This window comes from Saccoglossus kowalevskii, chromosome 22, assembly GCF_978046115.1.
Source record: "Saccoglossus kowalevskii chromosome 22, keSacKowa6.1, whole genome shotgun sequence".
Lineage (NCBI taxonomy): Eukaryota > Metazoa > Hemichordata > Enteropneusta > Harrimaniidae > Saccoglossus > Saccoglossus kowalevskii.
This window is the reverse complement of record NC_140662.1, coordinates 2,716,592-2,735,913: the sequence shown is the minus strand read 5'-3', so window position 1 is coordinate 2,735,913 and position 19,322 is coordinate 2,716,592. Positions and strand designations below refer to the sequence as shown.

Here is a 19,322-nt window from a genome sequence, read left to right as displayed (position 1 = left end):
CTGTCGTCATTAAACAACGTAGTTGTTTATCCACGTTCTTCTTTTTGAAAGTTGAACATTTAAATATGGCGGCAAGAGCTGATGCTACGGCTGAGAAAGAGCGTCTCGCTAGCAACAGGTGCTGCGGCTAAAACAAAGACAACAATAACAGTTGATAAAGAATGCACGTCCAATACGGCAGCTATATTGGGAATGTTAAAATCTATTCAAGAAAACCAAACAAAGCAAGGCGAGACTATTTCTTCACTGTCTACTAGAATGGACACATTTCAGGAAGCCTGCGAGTATTGTGATGATAACCAATGTGGTGTTGGATTTGTGGATTTGGATAACCCTGTGGGGAAAATCCTAGCAAGAAACCGAAAACGTCAGTAGGACCTGATGATAACAATGGCGACGCCATTAATACTGAACACGCTAGAGAGTCCAGTCTGAGTCTGTTTAATAGTATGGCAGACAAATTTGTCGTCAAAGAAAAGTGCGACAAGCCAGTCAATGATGGACTTGCTGAGATTATTAATGGTTTATTTAGAATGGGAATTTCTGATGAGAAATTTGACGATTTGTCTAAAAAAATATATTAGACCAGAGAATTGTGAAGGTCTTGCTAAAGTGAGAGTAAATCAGTTGGTTTGGGACATCATTCGCCCAGAAACCAGGACTCTCGACTCTAAATTCCAAATGGCACAGACTGCCCTTGTGAAGGGATCTGCAGTTGTTGTTAAATTGGTAGATGGATTGGAAAATTGCCTGAAAATAAAAAGTGGCTAGATTTAGGCACTGATGCACTGGCTTGTTTGGGTCATGCTAATCGTTTGCTTAATCTACGTAGAAGAGATTGTATGAAACCTGATTTGAAACAGGACTATCTCCATTTAATATCTACCACTGTGCCATTTACGGATAATCTATTTGGTGAAGATGTCACTAAAAGAGTGAAAGATATAAAAGAAGTTAATCAAATGGCACATAAAATTGGTCAGAATTACTGGCAAAAGACTGGAACTCGAGGAAAGTCCAGAGGTTGTGTATTTAGAGGAAGAGGATGTGGTGGATACCAGCGATAACAGAAATTTGACTATTCAAAAAACTATTCAAAGACCCAGACTGCAAAACAGTCAAAATGAGTACCGAAGCAAAGAGTTCTCAGGTAAGCGATGTAAAAGTTAATAAAGTCAACTTTGAAGCAGGAAGACTTAAATACTTCATTGATATGTGGGGTTCTATTACTTGTGATGAGAGAATACTAGATTTGGTATTGCATGCCCATATTGAATTTACACAGAATCCAAAACAGATTAAGGTTCCTAAATCAGTGGTAGTGGTATGGAGAAAACAGTTATTTAAAAAGAAATCCAGAAATTACTGGATAAAAAAGTTATTGTACCATCTCACATTGCTTTGGTGAATTTATTTCCAACATTTTTGTGTGTCCTAAAAAAGATGATAGTTATAGAATGATCTTAAATTTGAAAGATTTGAATCAATATGTGGCATACCATCATTTTAAAATGGATACGTTTGAGACAGCTGTCAAACTAATTTCCCCTGGTAGCTACATGGCATCTATTGATTTACGAGATGCATGTTATTCTGTTCCTATTGCTGAGGAACACCAGAAATATCTCAAATTTGAATGGAAATTTGAATGGAAACAACAGCTGTTTCAATATACCTGTCTGCCAAATGGGTTGGCGAGTGCACCTCGCTTATTTACGAAACTACTCAAACCGGTTTATTCCACATTGAGAAAGTTAGGTCATGTCAACCTTGGCTATATTGATGATTCTTTATTGGTGGGTGACACTATAACAGAGTGCAACCAGAATGTACGTGATACCTTAGATTTAGTTACAAAGCTGGGTTTCATACCACATTCCGAAAAATCTGTCACATCCCCAACTCAAGAGATTGTATTTCTTGGTTTCATTATCAATTCAGTGTCAATGAGAGTAAAATTGACTCCATTGAAGATGGAGAGAATAGTAAGCAGGTGTACTTCATTATTACAGAAAGAAAGGGAGAAAATCCGCACTGTTGCCAAAGTTGTTGGTTTATTGGTATCTAGTGTACCAGCTGTAGAGTATGTGCCATTATTTATCAAATCTTTAGAGATTGAAAAGGCAAGAGCATTAAAATTAAATAAGGGCAATTGTGACGCATATATGATCATTACTGCAGTTATGAAAAATAATTTATTATGGTGGGTTGAAAACTTACCAAGTGAAATAAGACATATTTGCAGGAGTAGTCCTGAAATTCAAATAACATCTGATGCTTCTCAAGTTGGCTGGGGAGCAACTTGTCAAAATAAAAAGACTGGAGGCCCTTGGAAAGAGCAAGAGGCCTTAAATCATATTAATTTTTTGGAGTTACAAGCAGCGTTTTTTGCTCTAAAATCCTTTTGTCCTACAAGGACACATGTGAAATTGCTGCTTGATAATACAACTGCAGTTGCCTATATCAACCACATGGGTGGTGTAAAGTCAAAAATCTGTAGTGAAATAAAGGATATGTGGTTATGGTGCAAGGAGAAAAATATTTGGCTTACAGCTGCACATATTCCAGGAATATTAAATGTAGAGGCTGACCATGCATCTAGAAAGTTTCATGACGACACTGACTGGAAATTAGACCCTTATATATTTAAAAAAGTAACCAAGAGGTTGGGCAGGCCTAATATAGATCTTTTTGCATCTAGACTTAATACACAACTTCAAATATTTGCCTCGTGGAGGCCAGATCCAGATGCAAAATGTGTTGATGCTTTCGCATTTAACTGGCATGACACTTATTTCTATACTTTTCTCCCTTTTAGTGTAATAGGGAAGTGTCTTCAGAAAGTCTGTCTAGACAAAGCAGAAGGAATTATACTAGCACCGATTTGGCCAACCCAGCCTTGGTTTACGAAGCTACTGGGAATGTTAGTGGCGACACCATTGGTCCTTCCGAGGAAACAGGATCTACTTCAGACCAAAGGGAAAGTACATCCACTGTGGAGAGATATGTCACTAATGGCATGCAAGATATCCGGACATCACTGGAAATGTGTAAACTTTCTCGAGCAACAACAGAAATCTTGTTGCAGTCTTGGAGAGGAGATACAAGGAAACAGTACTCAATTTATACAAGGAAGTGGATACACTTTTGTGATAAAGTCAAGAAAGATCCTTTTCACACAGATATAAATGTACTGTTGGACTTTTTGACTGAACTGTTAGAGTCTGGTTTGGGATATTCTGCCTTAAACACAGCTAGATCAGCATTGTCTGCTATCTGTATATCCGAGGGTTTTTTGTTATTAGATTCATGAAAGGTGTATATAATTTGAGGCCTACAGTGCCTAGATATCAGGAAATGTGGGATGTTTCTAAGGTGTTAAACTTCCTAAGAAATAATTCTCCGGTAAAAGAGATTACATAAAAGTTACTAACATTAAAACTAATTATGCTACTAGCCTTAGTAACTGCCGCTAGGGGGCAGTCTTTGCACCTTTTATATGTCAAGTATATGACCGTTGGAAAGTCGTCATACACCTTTGTCATTCAGAAATTAATTAAGCAAAGTAAGCCTGGGTATGTTAACCCCCCAGTTAAGTTGAAAGCTTATCCTCCAGATCGGAGGCTGTGTGTCTGTGTAGTATTAAAAGAATATTTATTACGTACCAATGAAATCAGAGGAACAGAACCTCAGTTATTTATCAGTTATGTGAAGCCTCATAAAGCTGTAACAAAAAGCACATTAAGCAGATGGATATGAGAGGTCTTAGCAATGTCAGGTATTGACACAAATGTATTTAAAGCTCACAGTGTGAGATCTGCTGCTACCTCTAAGGCCAAAAATAATTTTGTGCCAGTTGAACATATATTGTCTATTGCAGGGTGGTCATCCACAAGTACATTTGCATTGTATTATGACAAACCATTTTGTGCAGAAAATACATGCCCACCCTCGTTTTTATTTCACCCATTGTTGATCTGTTGCAATCCTACATTTTTACACCGGCATAAACTGGTCACACGGTAAAAATAACACTGTCGTTAAATTTACGGCGGTGCTACAACGGCGTAAATATTACATGTGAACCAGGTACATATCCAACAATCCTGTTTTCAAATTCAGAAGTCATAAATTGAAATGAGTCGTGCAAACCTCAAAATGCATACATTCACTGAATAAATATTGTATGCAAGGAGCGTCCTCTAGGGACCATCTGAATATTTATTCAGCCCATATAACGCATTTTGAAGTCCCCGTTCCACTTTGATTAATCCTTTTCTATATAATCCTCTACCTTAATGATACATTTCCCAATCTATACACCACTACTTTAGTCCTTCTTTGACATAAAATATTATATATTGCTGTAAAAAACATGAAAGGTGTCTTCTTGATATCACAAACATTGAGATTCATATTCGTAGTAAACAGATTGCTAATCAACTCAAGAAAGTGTAATGAACCCAAAATAAAATTGAAGATGTAAAATACATTGTTATAAAAACGGGGAAAACGTATCAATAACTATAGAACCAGTGATAACAGTGATAATTTTAGTTTTATCATGAACAGTAGACGACGCTATACCCGCGTAGTCAAGTCACTCGCACAATTCATCACAGTCGGCGACTTATATTTGGCCATTGGTTAAAAGGTAAGTTTAAGTGCAGTGATAATATCAATATCGTTGTGTACTAATAGTGTCATGAAATTATAAAGAAATATTCCTAACTCAAATACATAAATACTATGCCCTCATAACATAACATTTACTGTCATCAAACGGCGGGGTATTCGAAACTCAAATAAGGAGGAAACACTGACCATGATATTCAAAAAACGGATTTCTAGTTAGATCTACTTATAGAGTGTTGACCGCAAAAAACGAATGATTTCTGAGCAATTTCAAGTATTTGTAGGTAAAATCAACGATCTTAAAGTGCTATTAAAGAACGATCACATTTCGCGTAATTTTATGAAGCCTTGAAAATCGTTTGCAACATGTGATTTGAAGACTTGTCCACATTGCTCCCCCATAAAGTTACAAAAGGACAGTGCTTATGTCAAATATGTTGAACAGGAGGTCATAAGTATAACTATATTTAGCAATTTTTCACAGCGGTACCGAATTCATGTTCTCTTCAAACGATTGTTTATAGTGCCCTTTTCTGTCAAAATGTTTATCTAACTTTGATTTATGGCATGATGAAGTTTTATTTTTGCACAGAGACAACATGGCCAAGATAAATAACTAACACTTCAGACCTGTGTTTATATGGTGTAAATGAGAATGAATTGAAATATGTGCGTGGTAAAAATAAGTGTAGTATAAATGAGTATCGTCTAAATGAGAATGGATTGAATACTTGAGTGGTAAAAATAAGTATGGTATAAATGAGTATGGTGTAAATGAGAATGAATTGAAATATGTGCGTGGTAAAAATAAGTGTAGTATAAATGAGTATCGTCTAAATGAGAATGGATTGAATACTTGAGTGGTAAAAATAAGTATGGTATAAATGAGTATGGTGTAAATGAGAATGGATTGAAATATGTGAGTGGTGAAATAAGTGTAGTATAAATGAGTATGGTGTAAATGAGAATGGATTGAATATTTGAGTGGTAAAAAATAAGTATGGTGTAAATGAGAATGGATTGAAATATGTGAGTGGTAAAAATAAGTATGGTATAAATGAGTATGGTGTAAATGAGAATGGATTGAATACTTGAGTGGTAAAATAAGTATGGTATAAAAGAGTATGGTGTAAATGAGAATGGATTGAAATATGTGAGTGGTAAAAATAAGTATGGTATAAATGAGTATGGTGTAAATGAGAAGGGATTGAAATATGTGAGTGGTAAAAATAAGTGTGGTATAAATGAGTATGGTGTAAATGAGAATGGATTGAAATATGTGAGTGGTAAAAATAAGTATGGTATAAATGAGTATGGTGTAAATGAGAATGGATTGAAATATGTGAGTGGTAAATATAAGTATGGTATAAATGAGTATGGTGTAAATGAGAAGGGATTGAAATATGTGAGTGGTAAAAATAAGTGTAGTATAAATGAGTATTGTGTAAATGAGAATGGATTGAAATATGTGAGTGGTAAAAATAAGTGTAGTATAAATGAGAATGGAATAAAATATAGTTGTGCACAGTTTTTGCAAATCATGGCATTTTTGTAACTTTTGAAATTAATAAAAAGTTTTCAAATTCCTTCTAATTTTCATGAACAAATTGTTGATGCTGTCGGCACGTAGTGAGTTTTACGCTGCCAACGCACCGTGCAAAGTTGTTCAAACTGCTTACAAAGTTGTGAAAAACGATTGCAAACTTCGTAGTTTGATTCAGAATTGATACCTGTGATATCATATTAACAAGTCCCATAGTTGAAAATTCAAAAATGGGAATAAATATTTCGTAAATTGCTGTTACATTACCGTAGTGTTGCTCTAAGTATGTAGAGGTCATAGGTCAATCTAGAAAGTACTTGTGCCAGCGATATCGATTTTAAACATCCACAAATATTGAATAGCCGCCATTCCGGCATAAATTCAAATAATCCATGCATCTGTGTGGTTAGGTGCCCGACAAATGTTTAAAGTAAAGCACGTTCGGGGGTATTTAGTACTTGCATGGGAGACTCCCTGTGAAAACGACCTGTTGAATTTATTTCTTTTGCTTCATCACACACATGGAAAAGATATAATGCAACGTTTCTGCATTGTTTCTTACTGTGATGTCAATCATTTTTCGTGGGGAATCATGGCATTTTTGTAACTTTTTAATCTAATGAAAAGTTTCAAATTCTATCTAATTTTCATGAACAAATTGTTGATGCTGATGGCACGTAGTGAGTTTGTCGCTGCCAACGCACCGTGCAAAGTTGTTCAAAGTGATTGCAAAATTGTGCAAAGTTTTCGCAAAGTTTGTAGATGTATTTGTGTATACGACCTAAGTTGTTGGCATATAGAAACACGCAGTTGTAAAGTCGACAAATATAATGAAAGTCAGTTTAAAGCATCCTATAGATGTTCACATGAGCTGACTGTAAAATGTTTGAAAACAGCGTGCAAAGTCAGAAAAAAACGAAGGAAATATTGGCGGAGTTGCTTGTACATTGAATCTAAGTCATTATCATGGCAAGCTCGCAGTTAAATGTCGATAACATTAAGTAAATGTTCCGAAAATGACTCATATAGAAGCAGATTATCACAAAAGTCAACCACGAAATCGACAACAAACTGCTTACAAAGTTGTGAAAAACTATTGCAAAGTTGGTAGTTTCATTTGGGATTGTTACCTTTGATATCATATTAACAAGTCCCCTAGTTGAAAATTCAAAAATGTGAATAAATATATGTAAATTGATGTTTAATTACAGTAGTGTTACTCCAAGTATGTAGAGGTCATAGGTCAATCTAGAAGGTACTTGTGCAAGCGATATCGATTTAAAACATCACATACTTGGAGTTATACTACGGTAATTTGATAGCAATTTACGAAATATTTATTCACAATGTACAATGTGGTTCCAGATAGTATAACAGCATAAGTAATTTTTTACCAAGTAAATATGCAAGTAAGTTTGCAATCGCTTTTCACAACTTTGTAAGTAGTTTGTTTATCATTTTACGGTTGGCTAGTGGGATGATCTTGAAATATATTGGACTTTTTTTTCCTAAATATAACAGCGGGGTTCTATATGAAAGCGAATTACAACAAATGAAAATTCACCAACCTTTCAATCGCTTTTCACAACTATATACTCTTGCATTTTACATTTTACGGTCAGCTCATATGCCATTGTCGATATGCAGTGTTATATTGACCACTATTGTTTCTGTTTCGTATCGCCCAATCTGCACATACATCTTGGCCATAGCAAACTGTGGCAATGTATATGTATTAATTGTAATGATGTTATTTAGAGCGTCCGTAATTTCACGTGTGCATCATGCATTGTTCGTTTATATAATTAAGGTGCATCATTTCAACTTAGTATCCTGTGTGTTGGTCCGGCGATATTGTGAGACAAGTGATACAGGCTCCAATCATCATTCTGTGAGACTTGTAAGAACTTCTATCAGCGGTGTCCTTCAGAATAGCAGCGTTCCTCTGCAAGCCGGCCTCCTGTATTTCTTTGCTGTTGTGTTGCAGAAGCCATTGATCATTAATTTTAGCATCCTGGAACTGTGAGTTAACACTTCCCTCGAATTTATTTATTGTATTTTTCTGTGCTTTCTTTCTTGTAATTATTCTGATAGGTATTAAAGCCAGGAGATTTAACGTGATTTGTTGGTGTATGTGTATTCCATTTCCAGTACCATTGTCTTGTCTACCCAAATCTAATAGTGAAAAAAACCCTGTCCATTGCTAGTTTTGTGTGTGGCCCTCTCAATATCAATAAGCAGGTCTTACACTGTGACATATTTATATGATCAGAAATTTTAAAAAGTTTTGTATACATATTGTATACTATTCATAGCACTAGGACATAGCAAAAATATTTGGTTAAATTAATAAAGAGAAAAGTCTTTAATTTTGCAAAGTCGGCCGTTTGTTCATCAGTCTGTGAAAAAGTTGTCTGCGTGATAATTTTTAGAGATAATGAAAGTTTATTTTGTGCTGGCACTTATTTTCTACAATGGATTTAGGGCCAAAATAACAGCACAGCTGTTATTGCTTCTAAAAAAAAACTGTTATAGTCATATCATGATATTAATCAAACTATCAGGTCTCTACTGGTACGTACAATAAAAATACATATAGTTTTTTCACTGTAAATATTTCAATATCAATAGGCAGGTGTTACACTGTGACATTTTAGTATCAGAAGTGAGATTCTGATTCTGATTCTGATTCGGACTGGAATTCGATTTGGAATTCGGATTCGAATTCAGTATTGATTCCGAGGGGACTTATGTTTTGCCCAGTGTGCGTCCGTGCGTCCGTGCGTCCGTGCATCCGTGCGTCCGTGATCACCTGTATCTCGAACATGCATGGACCGATTAAGTTCAAACTTCACTCATACATCACACATTATATGGGATATATGCACATGCATTTTTTTCATGATCCGATTAACGATAGCCGAATAGCGGCCATTTTAAGGCCGAAAATGCATCAAAATTGCACATTTTCACCATTCCGGACCCGGATCTCAGTTATGCATGGACGGATTTTGTTCAAATTTGGTACATACATTAAACATAATAGGACCTTGATGCACATCTTTTTTTTCGGATCAAGTTCGAAATGGCCAACTGGCGGCCATTTTGTTTTAAAGAATTCAGTTCTGGATCCGTATCTGAGACATGCTTGGATTGATCGAGTTCAAACTTTACACACACAAGGTACATCATGTCACAAATATGTATGTGCATTAAATTCCACCTTTTCTGCATGGATATTGTAAACGAACTTAAAGAGTTAGATTGAGAATTGAGGTATGGGGGGGGGATCTGACTCAATTTATGACGGCAGAGCGTGAGAAAAGGGATGAGAGAGCAGCCAAACATAAGACCTAAAGGTCAGAAAGTGAAATTTTGAATGTTTGCACGTAATCGGAATAGAAATAATGATTCACAGGAAATCAGTGCTACGTGTGTAGTTTATGAAGTCACAGACCAATAAGCAGGCATCCATGTTTACAGGGACGAGATAGAGTGGAGTTGAAATGTTGCCATGACCTGGCAATTATTCGTGTTGCCAGTGTTGCACCAACTAATAGTATAGTGAGCGGTGTGCCTGTTGTTCAAGGCTTTATTGATAGTACGGAGGTTCTTCGTGATAGTTGGTGTAGTTCGGTTGTAGTATGTAGAGAGGTGGTGGAGGATAGTCAATTAACTGGGGAGAGTCGTACATGTGTTATAATAATAATAATAATAATAATAATAATAATAATAATAATAATAATAATAATAATAATAATAATAATAATAGTTGTTGTTGTCCTTTGGGTATTGAAACCAGTGTTTCCTTAGGTAATGAAGGCTGTACATCAACACTAGTAGTACGGCTAGTGTGCCATATATTGATGAAGATTGTTCTCCATGTGCTGAGATAAGAGAGCCTTCAGTTATTGAGAGTGGTTGTGAACCATCCATTGATTCGAGTCACGATGACAGTGTTGATGTTGTACAGGTGGTACAGATCAGGGCTCAGAATCTTAGAAGCTGCACATCTGACCCGTCAGTCTCCTGCTCATCTGACCCGTCAGGCTGATGCACATCTAACCTGTCAGTCTGCTGCACATCTGACCTGTCAGACTGCGCACATCTGACCCATCAGTCTGCTGCACATCTGACCCGTCAGACTGCTGCACATCTGACCCGTCAGACTGCTGCACATCTGACCCATGTCAGCTGCACAATATATGACCCGTCAGTCTGCTGGACAGATTGTTGCAAATGCCATTCTGTAAACAATATTTCATCTATTCACTTACAATTTCATATTGAGCAACATATCTTTGTACATACACATTTCTAGTATTCTAGTATTTTTAAACAAGACACAAGCAGTTCATACAAGATATTTGTTTATATTTTTTAATAATTAATGTTAAGTTAATATTTTTGGTACACCACAGTTCTACAATTACAAAATAATGTTAAGAAATTGATATACAAATACAAAATAATTTAATCAAAGCAGAATTAAAAGAATTTCATTTTCGACAAAATAAAGAAAACACTTCATTCAATAAATCAAAAAACCTAATTAAAACATATCACGCAGGGAATCATACTCCTCTCCCTCTTCCTCACTATTATTTTCATAATTAAATAACAAATCATGTTCCAAAACAATATTCAAATCAAGTTTCTTGCCAACTTCAGCATACCAGGTGGTGTACAATTGCAAAAAGCCCTTTCTCTTTGACTGCTCTTCGCTCAATGAATCTTGGTACATAGATGTTCAAGAACAATGGACAGATCTGATTAGTTTTTGGTTGAAATCAGATCATATTAATTACCTAATTTGCATAATAAATCATAATATTTGGTTATAATCACATTTCAATGAAACTTCGTACATAGATGGTCTGTGAAAGTATTTATCTTAATTCAGTGAATCTTGGTACATATGTACTTTAACACATTATGATGATCAAATTAGTTTCAGGTTTATATACATTTAGAATAATTACTTAATGTGCATAATAATTTACTTTTAAGCTTTCCACTAATTTGGTTTAGGATTAATCATCACATTTAATGAAACTTTGTTCATGTGCACCCTGAAACAATATACAAACCTAAATCTAAGTATAATATTTGCTTAGTTTTTTATAATACTTCATTTAGTTGATTGAGATACTTATCCACATACATGATTAGTTTAATGTTGATAAACATGCATATTGATTATCTATTATTAGCCCATTTCTGATATCTAAAAAAATCAGATTTAAATAGAATTCATCACAGAGGTGCTCTGGAACTAATTAGACTAAAAACCATGAATGAAAAATCAAATGTATTTTCTGTATGCATTATAAATTTTGATAACGTGAATCACATTTTTTTATGTTATGCATCTCAAATAGCAGACGAAAATTAGTTGCCAAGCTTCTTGTTTGAAAAAAAAATCTTTAATTTTGAATTAATTTGAATGTGTCTCCAATACTCTCAGCACACAGAAGTTCTTTCTAAGCTTTCTTTGATTTTAATTTTAAGTCCCCTTTTCAAACTTCATTTGAACAGGGACTAATATGTGTAGTAAACAAAAATGTTGTTTCAATTTGAGTTAAGGAGTGTATTCTTTTCATCCTTTTCAAATCTGGCTAGTAATTGAATTTGCTTATATACTAGACTCGACCGGCTTAGCGTCCATGCTCGGTTAAGTCCCCCCCCCGACGTTTGGGACATTTCTATTTTCGGCTTCACATTCTAAGCGCCTATCTAAACAAGGATTAAAATATGCTAATCATTCTTTTCTAAATGGGAAGGCCAATTCCACTCACTGGCAGATGCAACTTCGGGAACCTTTGTTAATGTTTTTGTTAATGCTTTTGTTTGTTTGTGCAGAATAGGTCATTAAATACCTTAATGCCATTATGATAGGAAGATAAATTTCTGATTTTGGAATAATGTACTACTGTCAAAATTATAAAAGTATGTCCAATATTCACATGAAAAGAAAGTCGAAAACAACAGTGACATTTAATGTCCTAAACTGCCACCAGGTACAAAAATATTTACCCCCAAAATACTTGATGTATGATGGAGTTATTCTAGGCTTTGATTTTGAAAAAAAAATGCAAAGTAGCAAGATTGTTTTTTATTGTTACATTTGTATGCTATATGAGTATTTGTATGACTTGTATTTAATACTATATATCTCACATGTATTTGTTTTAAATAAATATAGTTGCAAGAAGTAACAAACCTTTCTGAAGTAGATGCCAGCAATTTAAATATGTAAGAATTAAGTCTTTATTTGATTCTATCAATGTTAATATTTGTTATGTGTTAAGACAGTACGTAGAGGAAAAACCAATCAATCCCTGGAACCACATTTGTCCACAATTTTGTATTAAGGTAGAGATGCAGGTTTGTGGGCACTTGGAAGTGACATTTTTTTTTTGCTTTTTATTATCCAAACAGTCTTTACAATTTTGTAGAATTGTGAATAGTGGAACATACTCAAAAAACTGATTCTAAAATATAGATAACAGGTGCAAACATTCTCTCTTTTGAATGCTTAGCAAGATTTAGCGAGGCTGTACATAAATAATAAAAAAGAAACATGGTGAAAAAAAGAAATGACGGGATCTCCATATTATGCACTGTATTTAACTTTTAACAAAACGATAATACATTTAAATTTGGAACTGTTACAGCCATTTTAATTATGATCATTAGCAAACTTCTTACTGCGTGAATTGTTATGCAAATTAGCAATTATCTCAGCTTCTTTTCAGTGCACATCCCAGAACTTTAAAAAATAGCTCCTAGACGCTTTGGCCTTTTGTTTTGAAATTTTCACAAATGATTGACAATGTGTTTATCTTCCAAAACGCCGTCGGGACATTGTTTTTGGTTGAACAGTGTTACAACAATCGTACAGACAACTAGCCTGGATGTTAATTTATGCATAAACTTGAAGTAGTGAAATTTGAGCTGTTGCCCTGCAAAATTGACAACTGGTAGACAGTTTTCAAGATGGCACATTCTTCATAGTAAACAGATGTACCCATAAACCAATTTTGTCTGGAAACAGAAGCATGGTTTATAAGCAAATTTTTTTAATCACTTTTGACCAAAAAAGCACATTTTTGTGCTTATTTCAAACTACAGTGTCCATAAAAAAATAATAACAAAGTTTTAAAATTCATACAATAAGCTTTCCGAAAATATATAGTTTTGTAGACAAGGGAGGTCATCTTGGTTTCTTAATTAACTAATTAAAATACCTGTCAGATAAATTGCATCTCTACCTTAATACTCATGGTACTAGCCGTGATGCTCAAAAAAGGGATACATTATTGTGAATAATCTGCAGCAAAGACATCATCGAATTCACTGGTATTGATAAAGTTATAATTTACATTGTTACTAAAACTGAATGAGGACTAAATCAGTTTGTGTCATTGCAAAATATTTTTTGAATGCATAACAATTGAATTGATTCATTCATAATAATCTCAACTGATTTTTTTTCTACAATATAACCTATAGAGGGGTTCTATTTTACTTTATTTTTATTAATAGCAATAGTAGACTATGGATGCTATGCTATAAATGATTTTATTCCAATGAACAATGCAATTTAAATTATTAAACTTCAGCAACCACCATAAAATACATTGACATTATGCTTTGACATCTTGCTTTGTAGGAGCATGAGATACTTGGCAATTGAATGCGAGAAACAAACAGGAGACATGGTAGTAATCTTTGGATCAGTTGATACAACAAATGGCATTGTCAATAAGGGTGCTTATATTGCATACCATGACATTGAAGAAGAGGTATTTTATCATTTTAAAGATTGCATATCATGTGATGATCAATATGCTTTTGGTGTACTATAAGTGATCAAACTGCTTAAGAGTTTTGTTTGCAACATTACCACACGACTCCAAAAAATATACTAGCCCGAAGATTTTTTTATTGAAATGATATTGTGCGAAGTCTTAGACCCTTCTCTTCACCAAATATAACACTGTGGGGGGGGGGGGTCATTATCAATGATAAACAAATTTGGATATTTGTTGAAATGAATTTACTAGCAAATAGAGATTTAACATTATTTTGTGATAATATAAAGTTGTGATAATGTTAAGCCTTCAATTCTGATACTGTTGATTTTTAATGGTTGATAGAACCCAAAATGTCAAAAGCGCGGTGTAAGGTGATATTTTTGGTTTCCCACCGTGAAACTTTAATTTTTATATCTTTGCAGACAAAATATAGAAAGCTATCATGTGGTATGCGGTTAGGGGATACTGAAATGTGTGCAGTAAAGAAATTGAGAGAGTGTGTGCCACCACGTTATGATAAATTTAATTGCAAAGTTTTTAAATTATCCAATATAATATTATTTATTCCTCTTAATATGATTGTTCAGTACAAAGTTTGTTTCCAGCATTGTTGTGAATATACAACGTGCAGGATTTTAATTGTAAATACTATAGATTGAATAAATATTTTTTAACGTAAATAGAGTTGTTATGTGAGTATTTTTTGTTGTTGTACTATATTGTAACAGTGAGTACAATCTGTTGTTTTTCAATGGTCGTGTACTTTATTAGCCTACAGTACAAATAAAGTGTCTTCCCACCAAGAAAATGCTTGCATATTTTTACTGTTAAATAAATGATAATTCAGTTGAGCACAAACCTTCCCAATATAATTATTTCTTTGCCTGCTGACTTTTTATTCCACCAAATTTTAGTATGTATGTGAAACCTTCAGCAGGCAACATATATATCTGACATATAGGCCTGACACAATTGACATGCTCCATGCTGCATGTCTGATGAAGCAAACCTGTTACAGGTTCACAGAATTGGCATGCTACATGTCTGATAGAGCAGACCTGTTACAGACCTGACAGAATTGGCATGCTGCAAATCTGATGGAGCAAAACTGTTACAGGCCTGACAGAATTGGCATGCTGCAGGTCTGATTGAGCAGACATGTTACAGGCCTGACAGCATTGGCATGCTGCATGTCTGATAGAGCAGACCTGTTACATGCCTGACAGAATTGGCATGCTGCAGATCTGATGGAGCAGACCTGTTACAGGTTTGACAGAATTGGCATACTGCATGTCTGATAGAGCAGACCTTACAGACCTGCCAGAATTAGCATGCTGCAGGTCTGATGAAGCAGACCTGTTCCAGGCCTGACAGAGCATTATGTTGCAGACCTGAATCCATATTCATGTGCCTGACCTGTTGCTCAGATGTGCACCATACATGGCACAGACCTGTTGCAGATCTGATCAACGTTAGTTGTGTACTGTGAATGCAGTGCGAAAAGCACAGAAGTCTGATTCCACATTATAGCGTGCTAGGAAGTTAGTGAGTACAGGTGAGGAGTTAATCACAGGTCGTAACAATCGGGCAAGGTTTGTGACGAACAAGGGGCTGATCTATAGTGAGTTTCAGTCACCTCATGTTGATAGAGGACGTGTGTGTTCCCAATTAGTTGTACCATGGTGTCACCGTGATCACGTACTAGCTCAGTTGCTCAGTTATGGCAGGTCATCTGGGTGCTAAGAAGACTACAGATAGAATAGCAGCTCAGTTTTATTGGCCTAGGATGCAGAATGATGGTATTGCAGGTCATGTGATATATGTCAGTAGATATATATCGCGAAGTTCTTGTTATCAAGGCACCATAAAGCGATATGCACTTGATTAAAAATTATAGCTATAGATCTGATTGGTCAGATTAGTCCAGCGACTGAGAGAGGTATATTTTAAATGTTATAGAATATGCTTCACGGTACCCTGAAGCTGTAGCATTAAAGAAAATTACTTCTGAGGTGGTTGCTGATTCCTTAATCAGTATATATAGTAGGGTTGGTGTATCCAAAGAAGTTTTAATTGATTTAGGGACACAGTTTGTATCTGACATTATGAAGGAAGTGAGCAGAGTGCTGTCTATTAAATATTTAGTAAGTACTCCATATCACCCGGCATGTAATGATTTGGTTGAGCGGTTAAGGGTGGGGGGTGCGGAAATACATATAAATTGCCTAATGGGGTCGTGCTTCTGATATGGGTCTAGGTCTTATTTCTGGTCAAGATAGGTATAAATATCAGTAATATTTTTCTGATTTTGTACACTTATAGGTCAGTAAATGAGCGAATACCTTCACCTCAGATCCTCATGTAAATGACATGTAAGTTGTAAGTAAGGTGTTTCTATGGTAAAAATACATATTTTAATAAATCTATATACAATGCAACTGTTGGCTTACATGTGCTTATATTGGAGATGCTCTTCTAATAGAGCAAATACGGTAACTGTTTTATTTGGAATAAACAGTGATGGCAGAAATAGTATGAAACCAGGGTAATTTTACTGTTTCTTTAAATCTATGTAGTTTTCTTTATATTCCGTGTTATTACGGGCCCGGGCCCGTGCGTTATTTATTATGGTAACCCGTATTTTTGACGTCATGGAAAAGTTTTGGCCTCATGATTGACGCCCGTTGAGACGCGCGGCAGTGATTGGTGCGTCCCAGGATGTCACGCGACTCCGCGCGAAAGAGAAGAAGGTGCAGGATAGAGACACAGATGGCAGCAGCTGAAAGTGCGATTGTGTTGAAACGGTAAACACGAACGTGTTCTGGAAAGCATCAAGTCGGCGTACGAAAAGCTAGGAAAGAACTGAGTTCAGGGTGTTGCAGCCCACGGACGATTTTATGTTATTACCACGCCGCGAAGTAATCAGAGTGACTGTCGAACTTGCGTTGCACCAAATTTGTGGACGTACAGCGTTGGACTGTGTCGTTGATGACCGAATTGATGCGACTCAGGAACTGATCGATAAGCGGTAAGTGATCTTTTGCAAAGTACGGCTCAAGGAACTTGACGTACATCAGATCGAGGAGCCTAGAATCATCGGGAGTAGTTGTGATTTCCTGAGAGTGGCCGTGTTCTCTGGCGACGCCATTGCGTCATCGCTGATTATACTTGCCTCGTGGTCAGCGAATTTTCGGGACTGTACAGAACGTTGAGAACTGGTTGTCGATTTTGTTGACATCAGTTTATTATTGTATTATGTACCATTTTATGAGAACTGACGATAGCGGTAAAGCTATTGTGTTCTCACTGTAAAATTTCTGCAAAGCACGTATTTTGTAATTTCGGAAATTGCCGTTGTACTTAGACAAGTTCTTGTCATGGCGTTTCTATATTGAGTGAATTACTAGTTTAAATACAATTTTTATTTTATTTATTTTTATTTGACAAGTCAGTTGTTCGTTCCCCCAGGCGGTATAAATGCCTGTATGATCCTCACCACGCCAAATTAGCTAGCCCGAGATTCGAATACGATTATTTGTATGAAATTTGGAGATTCGCACCGGAGCCTAAATCCGTTATCCACGTCCTCCATTGTGCGTAAAACGAAATATCTCGCGGAGGACTTGGTGCGAGAAATACCCGAGTTTCATTAGCGCCCAACACGTGTGGCTATTGATTTGGAGAGAGTTGGGGATTAGAGTTTTTTTGAGACTTTGAGACTTGTAATTTTATTTTATTGAAATATTTGTTTTTTACCCACGAAAATATACGTGTGTGTTTGAAGATGGGATTTTTGAAGACAAGCATATCAGTGATTACAGCATTACTGTGGGTATTCGTCATTCACATCGTGCTTTATGTTTACTGGTTGTATTCACGCTTTTTTCCCTGTATTTACCGTATTTCCATTTTGATGTTGCTTAAGAGACGTGAATGCCGTAGAATGAGTGACAGTGAGATGGATGATATTAAGAGAGAGTTTGTCGATGTGGGTGTAGTCGGGAGAGAGGGTGTGATACCACCTATCGCCACACCTGTTTACACTCGTGATGATCTGACAGGTAACGTTGATGCGGTTGATACCGACGACCTGTATACCGAGGTTCGACGTCTTCAACAACAATTACGTGAACGCGAGGAGGTTTGGGATATGCGTCTAAAGTTAGAGCGCGCTATACGAAAGGATGCTGACATCCATAAAGAACTGTCATGCACCCATACGCCACCCAATGAACTCGCCCATTATGAAATTCCTGCCACCTGCGATAAGGTACGACCGAGAGATCATAATCCTCACACCGTTTTACAGGCACCTCGTTTGCCTACCTTTTTGGGAGATGCCGATGGAAAAGGTGACGTTGACTTTTCGTCGTGGATTTACGAAGTGAAACTGCTTCGTGGTGATCCCACCGTTAGCGATGATTACACGCTGTGAACAGCAATACGCTCACTGTGGGAACCATGGATAAATTGATCAATACGATGTGATACAGTAACACTGGATGAGCTTCTTGACTGAAATGTGTGTTAAAGTGCTGAAAAGTAGGGGCAAAGTAGTGGCAAAGTAGTGAAAATCTGTGGCAAAGTGCTGAAAAGTAGTGGCAAAGTACTGAAAAGTAGTGGCAAAGTGCTGAAAAGTGTGGCAAAGTACTGAAAAGTTGTGGCAAAGTGCTGAAAAGTAGTGGCAAAGTGCTGAAATGTGTGGCAAAGTGCTGAAAAGTAGTGGCAAAGTACTGACAAGTTGTGGCAAAGTGCTGAAAAGTAGTGGCAAAGTACTGAAAAGTAGTGGCAAAGTGCTGAAAAGTGTGGCAAAGTACTGAAAAGTTGTGGCAAAGTGCTGAAAAGTACTGGCAAAGTGCTGAAAAGTAGTGGCAAAGTGCTAAAAAGTAGTGGCAAAGTGCTGAAAAGTAGTGGCAAAGTACTGAAAAGTGTGGCAAAGTGCTGAAAAGTAGTGGAAAAGTGTTGAAAAGTTGTGGCAAAGTACTGAAAAGTTGTGGCAAAGTAGTGGCAATGTACTGAAAAGTTGGGCAAAGTACTGAAAAGTTGTGGCAAAGTGCTGAAAAGTAGTGGCATAGTGCAGAAAAGTAGTGGCAAAGTGCAGAAAAGTAGTGGCAATGTACTGAAAAGTGGCAAAGTACTGAAAAGTTGTGGCAAAGTGCTGAAAAGTAGTGGCAAAGTGCTGAAAAGTAGTGGCAAAGTGCTGAAATGTGTGGCAAAGTACTGAAAAGTTGTGGCAAAGTGCTGAAAAGTAGTCGCATAGTGCTAAAAACTAGTGGCAAAGTGCTGAAAAGTAGTGGCAATGTATTGAAAAGAGTGGCAAAGTA

At 36.2% G+C, this 19,322-nt stretch overlaps 2 pseudogenes; both read left to right on the top strand.

Moving 5' to 3' along the window:
• Positions 1-81: 81 nt before the first annotated feature.
• Positions 82-1,067, top strand: LOC144355059 (uncharacterized; annotated as a pseudogene).
• A 444-nt stretch (positions 1,068-1,511) lies between these two features.
• Positions 1,512-18,433, top strand: LOC144350484 (uncharacterized; annotated as a pseudogene).
• Positions 18,434-19,322: the final 889 nt, after the last annotated feature.